General features: G+C 44.5%; 1 protein-coding gene and 2 long non-coding RNA genes across 6 annotated transcripts in view; all 3 read right to left on the reverse strand.

The window, feature by feature from the left end:
* TUBGCP6 (tubulin gamma complex component 6) overlaps positions 1 to 304 on the reverse strand; it is a 39,784-nt gene extending 39,480 nt beyond the window's left edge. The window contains exon 1 of one of the 2 annotated variants that reach the window (XM_035126633.3): positions 90 to 304. The gene's annotated coding sequence lies outside the window, so the exon portion shown is untranslated. The remainder of the gene's footprint in view (positions 1 to 89) is intronic. The other variant, XM_035126634.3, reaches the window with a different exon arrangement.
* A 664-nt stretch (positions 305 to 968) lies between these two features.
* On the reverse strand, positions 969 to 5,307 carry LOC148684544 (uncharacterized). 2 transcript variants are annotated; one of them, XR_015951724.1, is made up of 6 exons: positions 5,241 to 5,255; positions 4,233 to 4,337; positions 3,804 to 3,885; positions 3,011 to 3,196; positions 1,500 to 1,671; positions 969 to 1,161 (listed from the first exon to the last, which is right to left on the reverse strand). It is a non-coding gene; the product is annotated as an uncharacterized LOC148684544 (long non-coding RNA). The 2 variants fall into 2 exon arrangements; XR_015951723.1 differs by lacking the exon at positions 4,233 to 4,337 and having other exon boundaries at positions 5,241 to 5,307.
* Positions 5,308 to 5,934: 627 nt separating this feature from the next.
* Positions 5,935 to 11,358, reverse strand: LOC148684545 (uncharacterized). Of its 2 annotated transcripts, none has more exons than XR_015951725.1 (4): positions 11,148 to 11,358; positions 9,298 to 10,129; positions 7,963 to 8,126; positions 5,935 to 6,091 (listed from the first exon to the last, which is right to left on the reverse strand). It is a non-coding gene; the product is annotated as an uncharacterized LOC148684545 (long non-coding RNA). The 2 variants fall into 2 exon arrangements; XR_015951726.1 differs by having other exon boundaries at positions 9,298 to 10,126; positions 11,148 to 11,351.
* Between the last annotated feature and the right edge of the window lie 97 nt (positions 11,359 to 11,455).

Here is an 11,455-nt window from a genome sequence, read left to right on the forward strand (position 1 = left end):
GACTCGGGCGCTTTCCCCTCCATAAGGCCTGGCGCACCCGCTCCCCCCCCCCAAAAAAATATCACGGTATCCATGGCAATGCCCCATACCGAACAGGCCTCCCGTCGCTCCGGGGTGTTTCACGGCGACCCGAACCGCCCGCCGCCGCCTGTCCGTATTTGCCTCTCTTCAGCCCATCCCCGCTGAAAGGCGGCGCGAAAAACGGGCGCCCCGCGGAGCTCGGCGAGCCCTCAGCGCTGCCGCCGCCGTGATGGGAAAACGCGCTCCTCCGCGAGTCGCGGCCTTGTGACATCACAGGGTGAGCGACGGAGGCGGGAAGGCGGGGTTTTTAGAACGCTGAGGCTTCGCCGCCTGAGGGGAAAGGAAAGGGGGCGGGGCTAAGCAAGAGCCTGGAAACGCAGCTGCGGGGGAGTTTGTTGTGGTTGTCGGCGTGCGGAGAGGAATTCCTCATTTTGATGCTCTCCTCCTGTCACTAGGTCACTCCCCACCACATGAGGACTGGCTCTCTACTGCACCTGTTAAATGCTTCAATCCGTTTCTCATCTTTGCGCTAGGTCCACTATTTGGCCTAACAAGGCACCTGTTCTAAGATTCCAGAGCTATTTCCAACAAAGCTGGATCATCAACTACAGTTATTTCCCTGGACAGATCAGATAGCATGGCCACAGCAAGCCATTCTCTGGCAAACTCTTAACTTAGATTACTGCAATGCACTCTGTGTGGAATTGCTCGTGAACATAGTTCAACAGCTGTAAATGTTGCAAATGTTAAATCAAACTATGGTTTGGCTCTGGGTAGTGTGGCAGAACCGAGAGAAGCAGCTATGATTTTTGCTCCAGGAACATGCTTGCTCATTCACGTTAAGCCATAGTTTTGTTTAGTGCTACATGCAAACCAAGCCAGGGTGTTTATTGGCATCCTTATCGAGTGTTGGCAAATTTATTTCTTACAAACTGAAGTTAACACAGTCTTGTTTAATTATAGTTTAATTTTAAAAAAGATAGAAAAGTATTTTGTGAAATACATAAATTCCTTTTGAAAAAGATAGAAAAGTAAAACGTGAAATGATTCTTGCTGTATCATTCCTGATGCGTAGCTCACTCTTCATTCTTTTTATCTGCTGATTTTCTAGATAATCTTCATTTTCCCTTTATTTTGATTCTGGATATGAAGATCAAAAGGGAGAGCCAAAATGACAGCCAAGTAAATTTCATCTTTCAGCAATGGAAACCTTTGCTATACAGTACAAGGGAGCTGGGGGAAAGAATCCATCAGATTTTACAGCATAAAACAACAAGAGCTTTTGTAATAGCAGTTAATTCAGGGCCTTGAAAAAGCACAGAGTATTTAGAAAAGCAATACTAATAACTCAGTCCTATGTACTCGGAAGCAAGCCCCGTAAGTTCAACTTGGTTCCCTTCTAGATAAACATGTTTAGGACTGCATTCTAAATTCAATGTCTGTTTTAATTTTACTTTCCTTCTGTAATTGATACATACCTGATTACTTGCCTGAACAGTGAAGCAATTTCCATTCATTTTGAAGTTGTTCTCTTAACTCTATTACCCTTTGCACATTCTCCTTTAGATCTGGTGCATATGTTCCAAAGGAAGGTGCAAAGTCACTCGTCAGGGGTTTGATTATATCTTGCAAGAATGTTATCTCAGTTTCCTTTTTAAAAAAAAGCCAATAAAACATGATATTCCAATGAATCCATACTGATTTATAAATTACATATTTGGAACCCCCCTCCCCAGGAACTATAACTGGTTCTTTAATTTTAAAGAACATCCTTTGTTCTGCTTGGTTGTTTGATGATTTTATGCAGGCTTCCATGTTTTAATTGCTTCTATTTTAGTTGTTGATTTATTGATCTTGTTTTAATGAGGAAGCAATGTCACTCAGTGCACCTGGCTTTGTACACAGAAGGTTCCAGATTCAATTCTCAGCATGTTCAGACAGGGCTGGGAATGTCCTCTGTCTTACCCTGAAAAGAGTCTACCAAGGAAGGGAGTTCAAAAGATGTGATTGATAAATCAGCATCAGGGGTCATGTGCCTCAAATACACGTTTAATAGGAAGGTTATGAGAACCACTCGATCACTGGTATGGGGATAATGAAAGCTAGATTGTAATTTCTATGCATGTGCACATTTTCCAGGAGACCAGAGAATGTAGAAATGTGGAACAAATACAAAAGGTAAAAAAACAAAGGGTAAAGGACCCCTGGACGGTAAAGTCCAGTCAAAGGCAACTATGGGGTTGCGGCGCTCATCTCACTTTCAGGTCGAGGGAGCCGGTGTTTGTCCACAGACAGCTTTCCAGGTCATGTGGCCAGCAGGACTAAACCACTTATGGCTCAACAGAACACAGTGACGAAAACCAGAGCGCACGGAAACACCGTTTACCTTCCCGCCACAGCGGTACCTTGAGTTACAAATGCCTCAGGTTACAAACTCTGCTAACCTGGAAGAGTTACCTCGAGTTGAGAACTTTGCCCCAGGATGAGAATGGAAATCGTGTGTCAGCGACGCAGCGGCAGCAAGAGGCAGCATTAGCGAAAGCACGCCTCTAGTTAAGAACAGTTTCAGGTTAAGAACAGACTTCCGGAACGAATTAACTTCGTAACTAGAGGTACCACTGTACCTATTTATCTACTTGCACTGGCGTGCTTTCAAACTGCTAGGCTGGCAGGAGCTGGGACAGAGCAAAGGGAGCTCGCTCCATCGCAGGGATTCGAACCGCTGATGACCTGATCAGCAAGCCCAAGAGGCTCAGTGATTTAGACCATAGTCCTGAAGGGTATCATGTGCTGAGGACATTCTTTGATATGAAAATGTAATTTTGCACTGGAATTAGGCTATAAGTTCAACACTTTATAGAATACATGGATGACACAAAATTTAAATGTGGGGAGCCAGAAAATGCAATGTGTTCTCTCTGGTTCTTTCCTCCTAAAAACCCAATATGATATACTTATTTTGTCATTAAGATTAAGATCAACTTTTTACCTGAATCAGAGCAAGAATGTGAGATTGTGCCAAGCCTTGCAGTAAACGAATAAGCAAGGAAATCCCATTTTGCCCAACACTCTGGTTTGGTCCAACAACTATAATGGTTAGGTCAGGCTGATAGCTGTATGCAACCGGAAGAATGAGTCCAAGAGCAGGAGAGAAGAAGTTGTTTGTTTCAACACCCTTCAGATAAAAAATAAAACAAAATCAATACAGTTGTATAGTCACAAACTCAAAGTCGATTGATTGGTTTTTGTTGCTAAAAACCAACATTTCCTAACCACTTGGTGCATGTTTCGGTAGGAAGCTCAGTGCACCACATGTGCAAAGTAGGGTTTCTAAGCAATTTATGCTGGAGTTCATCCACCTTCACACAACAAATGTGTTTACAGGACACATATGGATATTTCCTGCAGTAAACAAGTAAAGCACAGGCTTCATACCTGCGTATACACACATATTTTCAATTCTCTAACTGGCCCAGGGTTCCCAAACACTTGGGTGTCATCAGCCCTTGAAATCAGGGGATCTTGCTCAATGTTTAGCTCAGCTTCAAGCTCAGACTCTTGCACCCAGTGGCGGAGCTTCATGATCTGGAACCGAGGGGCAGAGAGCAGGTGGGGCAGAGCTGGCGCACTTCCTGGGGGCAGCCGCAATGGCACCCTACCGCGATCGTGCTGCCGGGGGCAGTGCGCTCCCCCCCACTCCTCTTCCTCCCTCCTTCCTGCTTGCACCCTCTATAAATCATGCTTAGGGAAGGAAAGGAATCAGAAAAAAATATTAAGCCTACCTTTTCCCAGTTCACGGTTATATTGTATTTGGTGTCAGGTTTCCTAGGTGGTTTAGCACTGATATTTATCAAGAGAACTTTGCTGTGAAACAAAAAGAAGGTAGATTCTACCACAGTGATGGGAAACCAGTGACCCCACCCCCACCCCCCCGGCTGTTGTTTGATTCCCAAGCTATGTCGCCTCCAGCCAGAATGGTCAGTGCTAAGGGACGGTGGAAGTTAAAGTCCAGCCAAACTTGAAGGGCCACAATTTCCCCATTCATGCCCTACTAGATGCCAATAGGAATACTTTATGAATTAAAGCAATAAGTAGGGCTCTTGTAGGGCTGGGTTTAAATCCACATAACAATCCTCACATTTTAGGAATGGGTCATCTAGAGTTGAAGAAAACATGGGAGAAACTGTCTGTAAATAATCATGATAACAAACCCGTTTGCTCTTTTTCCATTTTAGCAGATATATTCTCAAAAGAGGCTCTAGAAAGCAGTCTGGCAACAGGAAAACCGATTTACAGTTCAACCATAGGCAAGTGCACTGAAAAGGAAGTCCTACTGATTTTAATAAGACTTGCTCCCAGGTAAGAATGTGCAGAACAGTAGACCAAGGAATGAGTCTAACTCCGTCTCTTCTCTTCAATCTCATTTTTAAAAACTTGCCCAAACTGTCATCCTATATAATAAAGTGCAAGTGTCTCTGCGTCCTGTCCCTGTGTCCGCGCTACTGCGCATGTGCCCCACAGACACAGGGACTGGACGAAGAGACTGCACACATGCACATTCTCCCCCCCCCCTGCCTCCTCCAACCACCGCTACCGGCCGGACACCGCCTAACTGCAGGGCACGTCGGGGAAGCGAGGGTGGAGGCCGGCGGAGGTGAATGGGGGGAGGAAGGGCGCCTTTGAGGAGCCCGGTCCGGCTCCTGCAGCCGCCGCCGCTGTGGCCCCGGAGACCGATGCCGCCATCTTGGTCCTCCTCCGCCTCCTCCTCACAAGCCTCCCTGGCCCATGAGAGGAGCGGCGGGGCCGCGGCGGCGGGGGGCCACGAAGCAGCGGCGGCGAGGTAGGCGTTTGTGTCCCACGGAGAAACGGGGCTTCCCGCCTTGCCAACGCAGGGCTCGCGGACGGCCCCGGTGCCGCCGCCAGCCAGGCAAGCACTTCTCCAAACCCCGGGATGTCTCCTTCCTGTCGGCGGCTGGGGGAGAGGAAGGAAGGAGGAGAAACAGCCCTTTCTCCTCCTTCGTTCCTGTCCCGCTGCCGCCGACAACAAGGACAGGTCCCGGGGGTCGGAGAAGCGCTGCGCAAGTGTTTCTCCGAACCCCGGGATGTTCTAGCGCCCGTTAATTGAATGGGATGAATTACACTAGTTAGCAATATAATAGTATAGTCTGTAGTTTGGGCATTTAAACCCACTTAGCAGGGAGTGGGTATGAAATCCTTACCCATCATCCAAATCAGTTTTCACATTCATGTCTCCGACAGACACACACAGGACTCTGCAGAATGACATCAAAGTTTTGTAACAAACATTAAAATATATGTGGCATTTAAATTAAATAGATACCACCCACAAAAATACCATGCCAATAAGCTGTACGTAAAATGAAAATTCACATGGAAACCCTTATTTTCTAGTGAATAGTTCCCAAAACATTCCTTTCTGCACAATCCAAATAGCATTTTATTGCCAGATCTACCATGCCTGGATTGTGTGCTTGGGTCCATACTGGCAATTAATGTCAGTCTCTTCTTAATCTGGATTTACTGTTGTTATTATTACATAGGTACTGGTTTTACTGCATATTTTGTACTATAAACCAGTTTGTGATTTGTATGTGGTTGTTTTTTAAAAAAAATCATGAATACTCTTCTTCATAAGCCCTGTCCTAAGGGTATATAAGTTATACTTGCAGAGCATCTTAAGTCTTGTTTTCATACTCTTTTTTTTTCAAAATTCAGTATCATGTATCCTGTGTGAAATGATGTATGTTACTATAACATTTTTGCTGACATAAAATACAAGTGTACTTGCTGGGTCTTAAAAGCAAAGGTTAGAGCTCCTCAGCAGATACTTCTGTATACCTGATTAAATGAGAATGAAGTAGATACCACCCCAATAAGGACATTCAAAACATCTTTAACAAGTTCTGATTCTTTTATTAAAACGCGTTGTGGAAGCTGAAGTTTGGTACTGCTGAAAAGCTGCAATTCCGCTTCTCGAAGTCTGCAAAATTTGTCAAAGGCTTCTCTGCCAGCTTCAGAAAGGTACGGCTCCTCTTTTTTCCCAGGAGGACTGTATTTGGGGGGGGGGAGAGAAAACAAATAACAATCAAGTGTATAAAGCGCCACACTGAAAAACTTAGGTCTGTGGAAGAGAGATCTTCTGAATGGCTTTCATCCAGCCCACCATCAAGTCCTGGCCCCAGCCTAGGATTTGCATGGCCTCTATCAATTCAGATGTTACAGCAAAAAATGCTCATGCAATTCTAGGCTGTATCAACAGAAGTCTAGTGTCCAGATCAAGGGGAGTAATAGCATTACTCTATTCTGCCTTGGTCAGACACCACCTGGGTTCATGTGCAGCACAATTTAAGAAGGATATCAACAAATGCGGTGTGCAGAGGAAGGTGACCAAGATGATAAAGGGTCTGGAAACAAAGTCTAAGAGGATTGGTTGATGTTGTTGGGTATGCTTAGCCTGGATAACAGGAGACTGAGAGGAGAAATGAGAGTCATCTCCAAATATCTGAAAGGCTGTTACACGGAAGATGGAACAAGTTTGTTTTCTGCTGCTCAGTGGGGTGGACAGACCCAAACCAATGGATTCAAAAGATAAGAAAGGAGAATCATTAGGAAGAGTTTTCTGATGAGAAGAGCTGTTTGACAGTGAAACAATCTCCCTCGAAAGGTGGTGGACTCTACATCCTTAAAGGTTTTTAATCAGAGGTTGGACAACTACCGGTATCTCTCAGGGTTTCTTTAGCTGTGATTCCTGCACTGCGGGGGGGGGGGGGGTTTGGATTAGATGACCCTCAGGGTCCCTTCCAACTCTACAGTTCTAAGATGATCTCCTTGAAGTCACAAGGAGGAAAGGAAAGCCAGGGATCCAAAGGCTCACTGCAGCTGATTTTCATAATGGTAAACCATGATTCAGAATTACATGCAAAGTCTCCCAATTGTTAGGATCTAAGCAGATCCATGGGAATGCCTAGAGCACATTGGGGGTTTGCCAGATTCCCCTCAGTACAATGGATGCCACTCTAGAGATTCCCCATCTGCCAGGCTCTATAACTTTTTGGAAGATACAACAGGAAGGCCTGAGAAGCTTAAGTGTGTATGGCCTTTTGGATTCCAGTTTGTATTCTTGCCATTCTCAAGTCCCTGTTATATTGTTTAGAGAGGCTTTTAATGTTTAGTAGATTATTGTATTTTATTTTTCTGTTGGAAGCCGCCCAGAGTGGCTGGGAAAACCCAGCCAGATGGGCGGGGTATAAATAAATTATATTATTATTATTATTATTGGGAACATTAGAAGGGTGGTATTCAACTAAGTTTTAATCAGAGAAGACACAGTGAAATTAATGTACAAGTTAGGTCTATTCATAAATGGCCTCGGTCCAGTATACCTGAAGGAGCGTCTCCACCCCCATCGTTCTGCCTGGACACTGAGGTCCAGTACCGAGGGCCTTCTGGCGGTTCACTTGTTGCGAGAAGCCAAGTTGCAGGGAACCAGGCAGAGGGCCTTCTCGGTGGTGGTGCCCGCCCTGTGGAACACCCTCCCATCAGATGTCAAAGAGAAAAACAGCTACCAGATTTTTAGAAGACATCTGAAGGCAGCCCTGTTTAGGGAGGCTTTTAATGTTTAATTGATTATTTTATTTCATTTTTCTGTTGGAAGCCGCCCAGAGTGGCTGGGGAAACCCAGCCAGATGGGCAGGGTATAAATAAATAAATTATTATTATTACTATTATTATTATTATTATTATTATTGCTCTACCCTGAGTAAAAAGGTTGAATACCACCTTAGGCCTTGAATTTTGCTATTTCAAAAATAATGTTGGAAACTTGTTTCAAATTCACTGACAAATATTGACTTGATACTAATCACGGCAGCTTCCAACAAAAACAGCTCAACATTCTGAATCTTAAAGACAAATACGTACCATCCAATCCTTTCCCAACATCTCCGCTTACTAGGTCCATAGGTGAGCACTGCTTCCCAGAGATCAATATCTGGTGTCACACTGGGTTCTGACTGAGAGTCAGGGGTGAGATTGGATGCAGACTGGAATCCCTCATCTTCTGAAGGATCTATACTTTGGGGGACCTATAAAAACACATGTACCCAGTCGATTATCTTTCAGCACAGTGATTTTCCATAATTGTGACCAAAAAAAGGTAACTTATTTAGCCTGCCTCCCTAGTTCCTCAGATCGTTCCTGATGCATCTCCTAATTAAAAATCATTCCTAGTATAGTGCTGCATATTCTATCTACATCCTGGTGGACCAAGATTAATAAGTTATTATTTACTCTGAAATAAGTGTGGCAAAGCATGTATTTCCGAACTGCAAGGAGTAACTTGATAAATTAAAACAAAATAAAAAAATGCCTTCCAGTAGCACCTTAGAGACCAACTAAGTTTATCATTGGTATGAGCTTTCGTGTGCATGCTACTTCTTGACAAACTTAGTTGGTCTCTAAGGTGCTACTGGGAGGAATTTTTTTATTTTGTTTCGACTATGCCAGACCAACACAGCTACCTACCTGCTGATAAATTAATTCTTACATTTGAGATGGTCTGTACTGCCTCTTTTACTAGGCAGAAGAACTAAAGGGTGTAGCAAGAAACAATACTGACCATGAATGTGGCTTCAAATCCTTGTTTAGCCATACAATAAGAGGAAGTTCCCCCGCTCCCTCTTCAAAATGAGAACACTAATGAGCTATCTTACAAAGCTGTTGCAATATACAGATTGTGATCAGATCAGGATACATCATTTGGTAGGATTCAGGAGAGAAATACATGAAGCATTTCCTTAAAACAAAAATACTGCCTTCTCCCTGCCCCTGCTCCGTAAATTTCAAAAGTTGTTTACAATGGTGTATACTATTGTAAACAAGGTTTTGGAAGAAAAGCAAGCAAAAAAGACAACAAAAGCCCTGCTGCACATATAAATCCGACACACAAGATGGTGGCTACAGATTGTACCACTTTGGATTTCAAAAATAATGTGACATGTGGAAACTACTATTTGCAAAGGAGGTGAATGGGTCAGAATGCTGCAAGTGCTCTCAGATGCACAAGCAAGACAGAAAGGGAAACACCAGGTAGACAACAGAAGGAAGACGCAAGGAAATTATTAACAAAGAATTTTGCTCATGAGTGTCTAACTGAAAACAGCATTTATGATGAAGATGCCACAATTTATTACAATTGCGTGCTCTAACAAATATCTATGCTAAATATAAATAAGGGTCACCTAAAATGCTCCATACCTTGATTGCAAGTCCAGACAAATCAGCACTATCAGGCACTGGTGGAAAATCCAACTTGATATCCATGTCATATGTACGGCTGTGAATAAGAGCCCCAAAGAGCGAGACACGGGTTTCTTTCTCAAACCTGTCACCGACCGAGCAGCTTTGTGAAAATAATTCCACAGTAGGAAGACCTGTGCCAGGTGCTGCCTCCATGATCTGCAGTGTCTTTTGAATTGTATCACTAAACTGATGTTCCTCATTTGCAATTAAAGCCTGCATAGCGGCTTCAAACACACTAACATCATAATAATCGTAACCTTGGTATTTTACATTTCTTCCAACATATTTGTTGTTTGCAAAGTAGTCTTTCTTGGGTGGTAAACACTGAGGTGGTCCAGTTCCTGCAAGCTGAACCAGAAGTTCCAGAACAGAAGTAATTTCAGTAAATGGTAAACAGGTAGACCTTTCCAAATCATCTACAAGCTCCTCCAGCCGGTCAGCTTCCTTCCCCATTCCAGCAACTCTCAAGTTGAAAGATAGCATTAGAATTCTGTTTTTCACTGGAAGTCTAGAAACATTTGACTGTGCCTTCTGGGTCTCATCCACGAAAAGCGTAGAAAACAAAGCATTATACGCAATTTTCTTGAGGCTTTTACTGGATCCTTTTTTGCTGTTCTTTTCCCTGCCCAAATGGACCTTCTTTGACAAACCTGCTATGTGGGCCTCACACAAATCACCAAACAGCTTTGTAATACTTTCCATGGCAGCAGCAGTTAACTGGATATCCTCTTGAAGTCAAGATTGTGTATAACCAGTGCTAAGAATCTGCTGGGGATCCATTACGCTGCTTGGAAAAGCAAAAAGAGAATAATTACGGTAATGATCTTCTCCCTACTGAAATAGAGTTTCAATTACTTTATTAATGCAACATCCTTATGAACTGTGCATTAAAGGTCTAGATCAGTGGTTCCCAATTAGTTAAGTACTGTGGGACCACTGTTCCTCAAAAGCCAAGCCATGGACCGTCTACATTTCACAATTTTGTTATCTCTATGATATTTTTAATATTCGAATGGAGCCATGAACCCCCAACAACCATAACTATATATATACCCTGATAACCATACCTACCCAAATGAATTGTCATGAAAGTGAGAAATGGGTGGGGGAGAATTTTGTCCTCCTCACTCACAGTACCACATTGTTATTAGTATTAATTTAACTTCTATACTGCTTTATATTTTTAAGAAAAACCTCAAAGTGGTTTACAGCACATTAAAACATCAATAAAAACAATTCAGAATTACACATTACTGAAGGAAGTCAAATATAAAGTATACAGTCAAAGCAACATAGGGGCTCCTTGTGTGTTTCCCCTCCTCCCCAAAAAGCTGCTTCCTTTTGGTCTCCATCCTTCATATTACCAAAGTGCGCCCCTGCCCCCCCCCAACAGACCCTATTTTTTAAGAAAAAAGAAGAAGGGACAGTTAATGGGCCTCAAAAGGAGCCAGGGCTCACTAGGATGTAACACCAGGGCTCCAATTCAGCCTGTGCTGAATGCCAACCTTGCACCACCCTGAGAGGCCCCAATACCACCTAGAACAGGCACCCCCAAACTGTGGTCCTCCAGATGTTTTGGCCTACAACTCCCATGATCCCTAGCTAACAGGACCAGTGGCCAGGGAAGATGGGAATTGTAGTCCAAAACATCTGGAGGGCCGAAGTCTGGGGATGTCTGACCTGGAACGAAGAAGGCGGGAAGAGCTTCTAGGGTCGAGACTCGGGCGCTTTCCCCTCCATAAGGCCTGGCGCACCCGCTCCCCCCCCCAAAAAAATATCACGGTATCCATGGCAATGCCCCATACCGAACAGGCCTCCCGTCGCTCCGGGGTGTTTCACGGCGACCCGAACCGCCCGCCGCCGCCTGTCCGTATTTGCCTCTCTTCAGCCCATCCCCGCTGAAAGGCGGCGCGAAAAACGGGCGCCCCGCGGAGCTCGGCGAGCCCTCAGCGCTGCCGCCGCCGTGATGGGAAAACGCGCTCCTCCGCGAGTCGCGGCCTTGTGACATCACAGGGTGAGCGACGGAGGCGGGAAGGCGGGGTTTTTAGAACGCTGAGGCTTCGCCGCCTGAGGGGAAAGGAAAGGGGGCGGGGCTAAGCAAGAGCCTGGAAAC

The sequence above is a fragment of the Zootoca vivipara genome, chromosome 9, assembly GCF_965207765.1.
Source record: "Zootoca vivipara chromosome 9, rZooViv2.hap1.1, whole genome shotgun sequence".
Classification (NCBI taxonomy): Eukaryota; Metazoa; Chordata; class Lepidosauria; order Squamata; family Lacertidae; genus Zootoca; species Zootoca vivipara.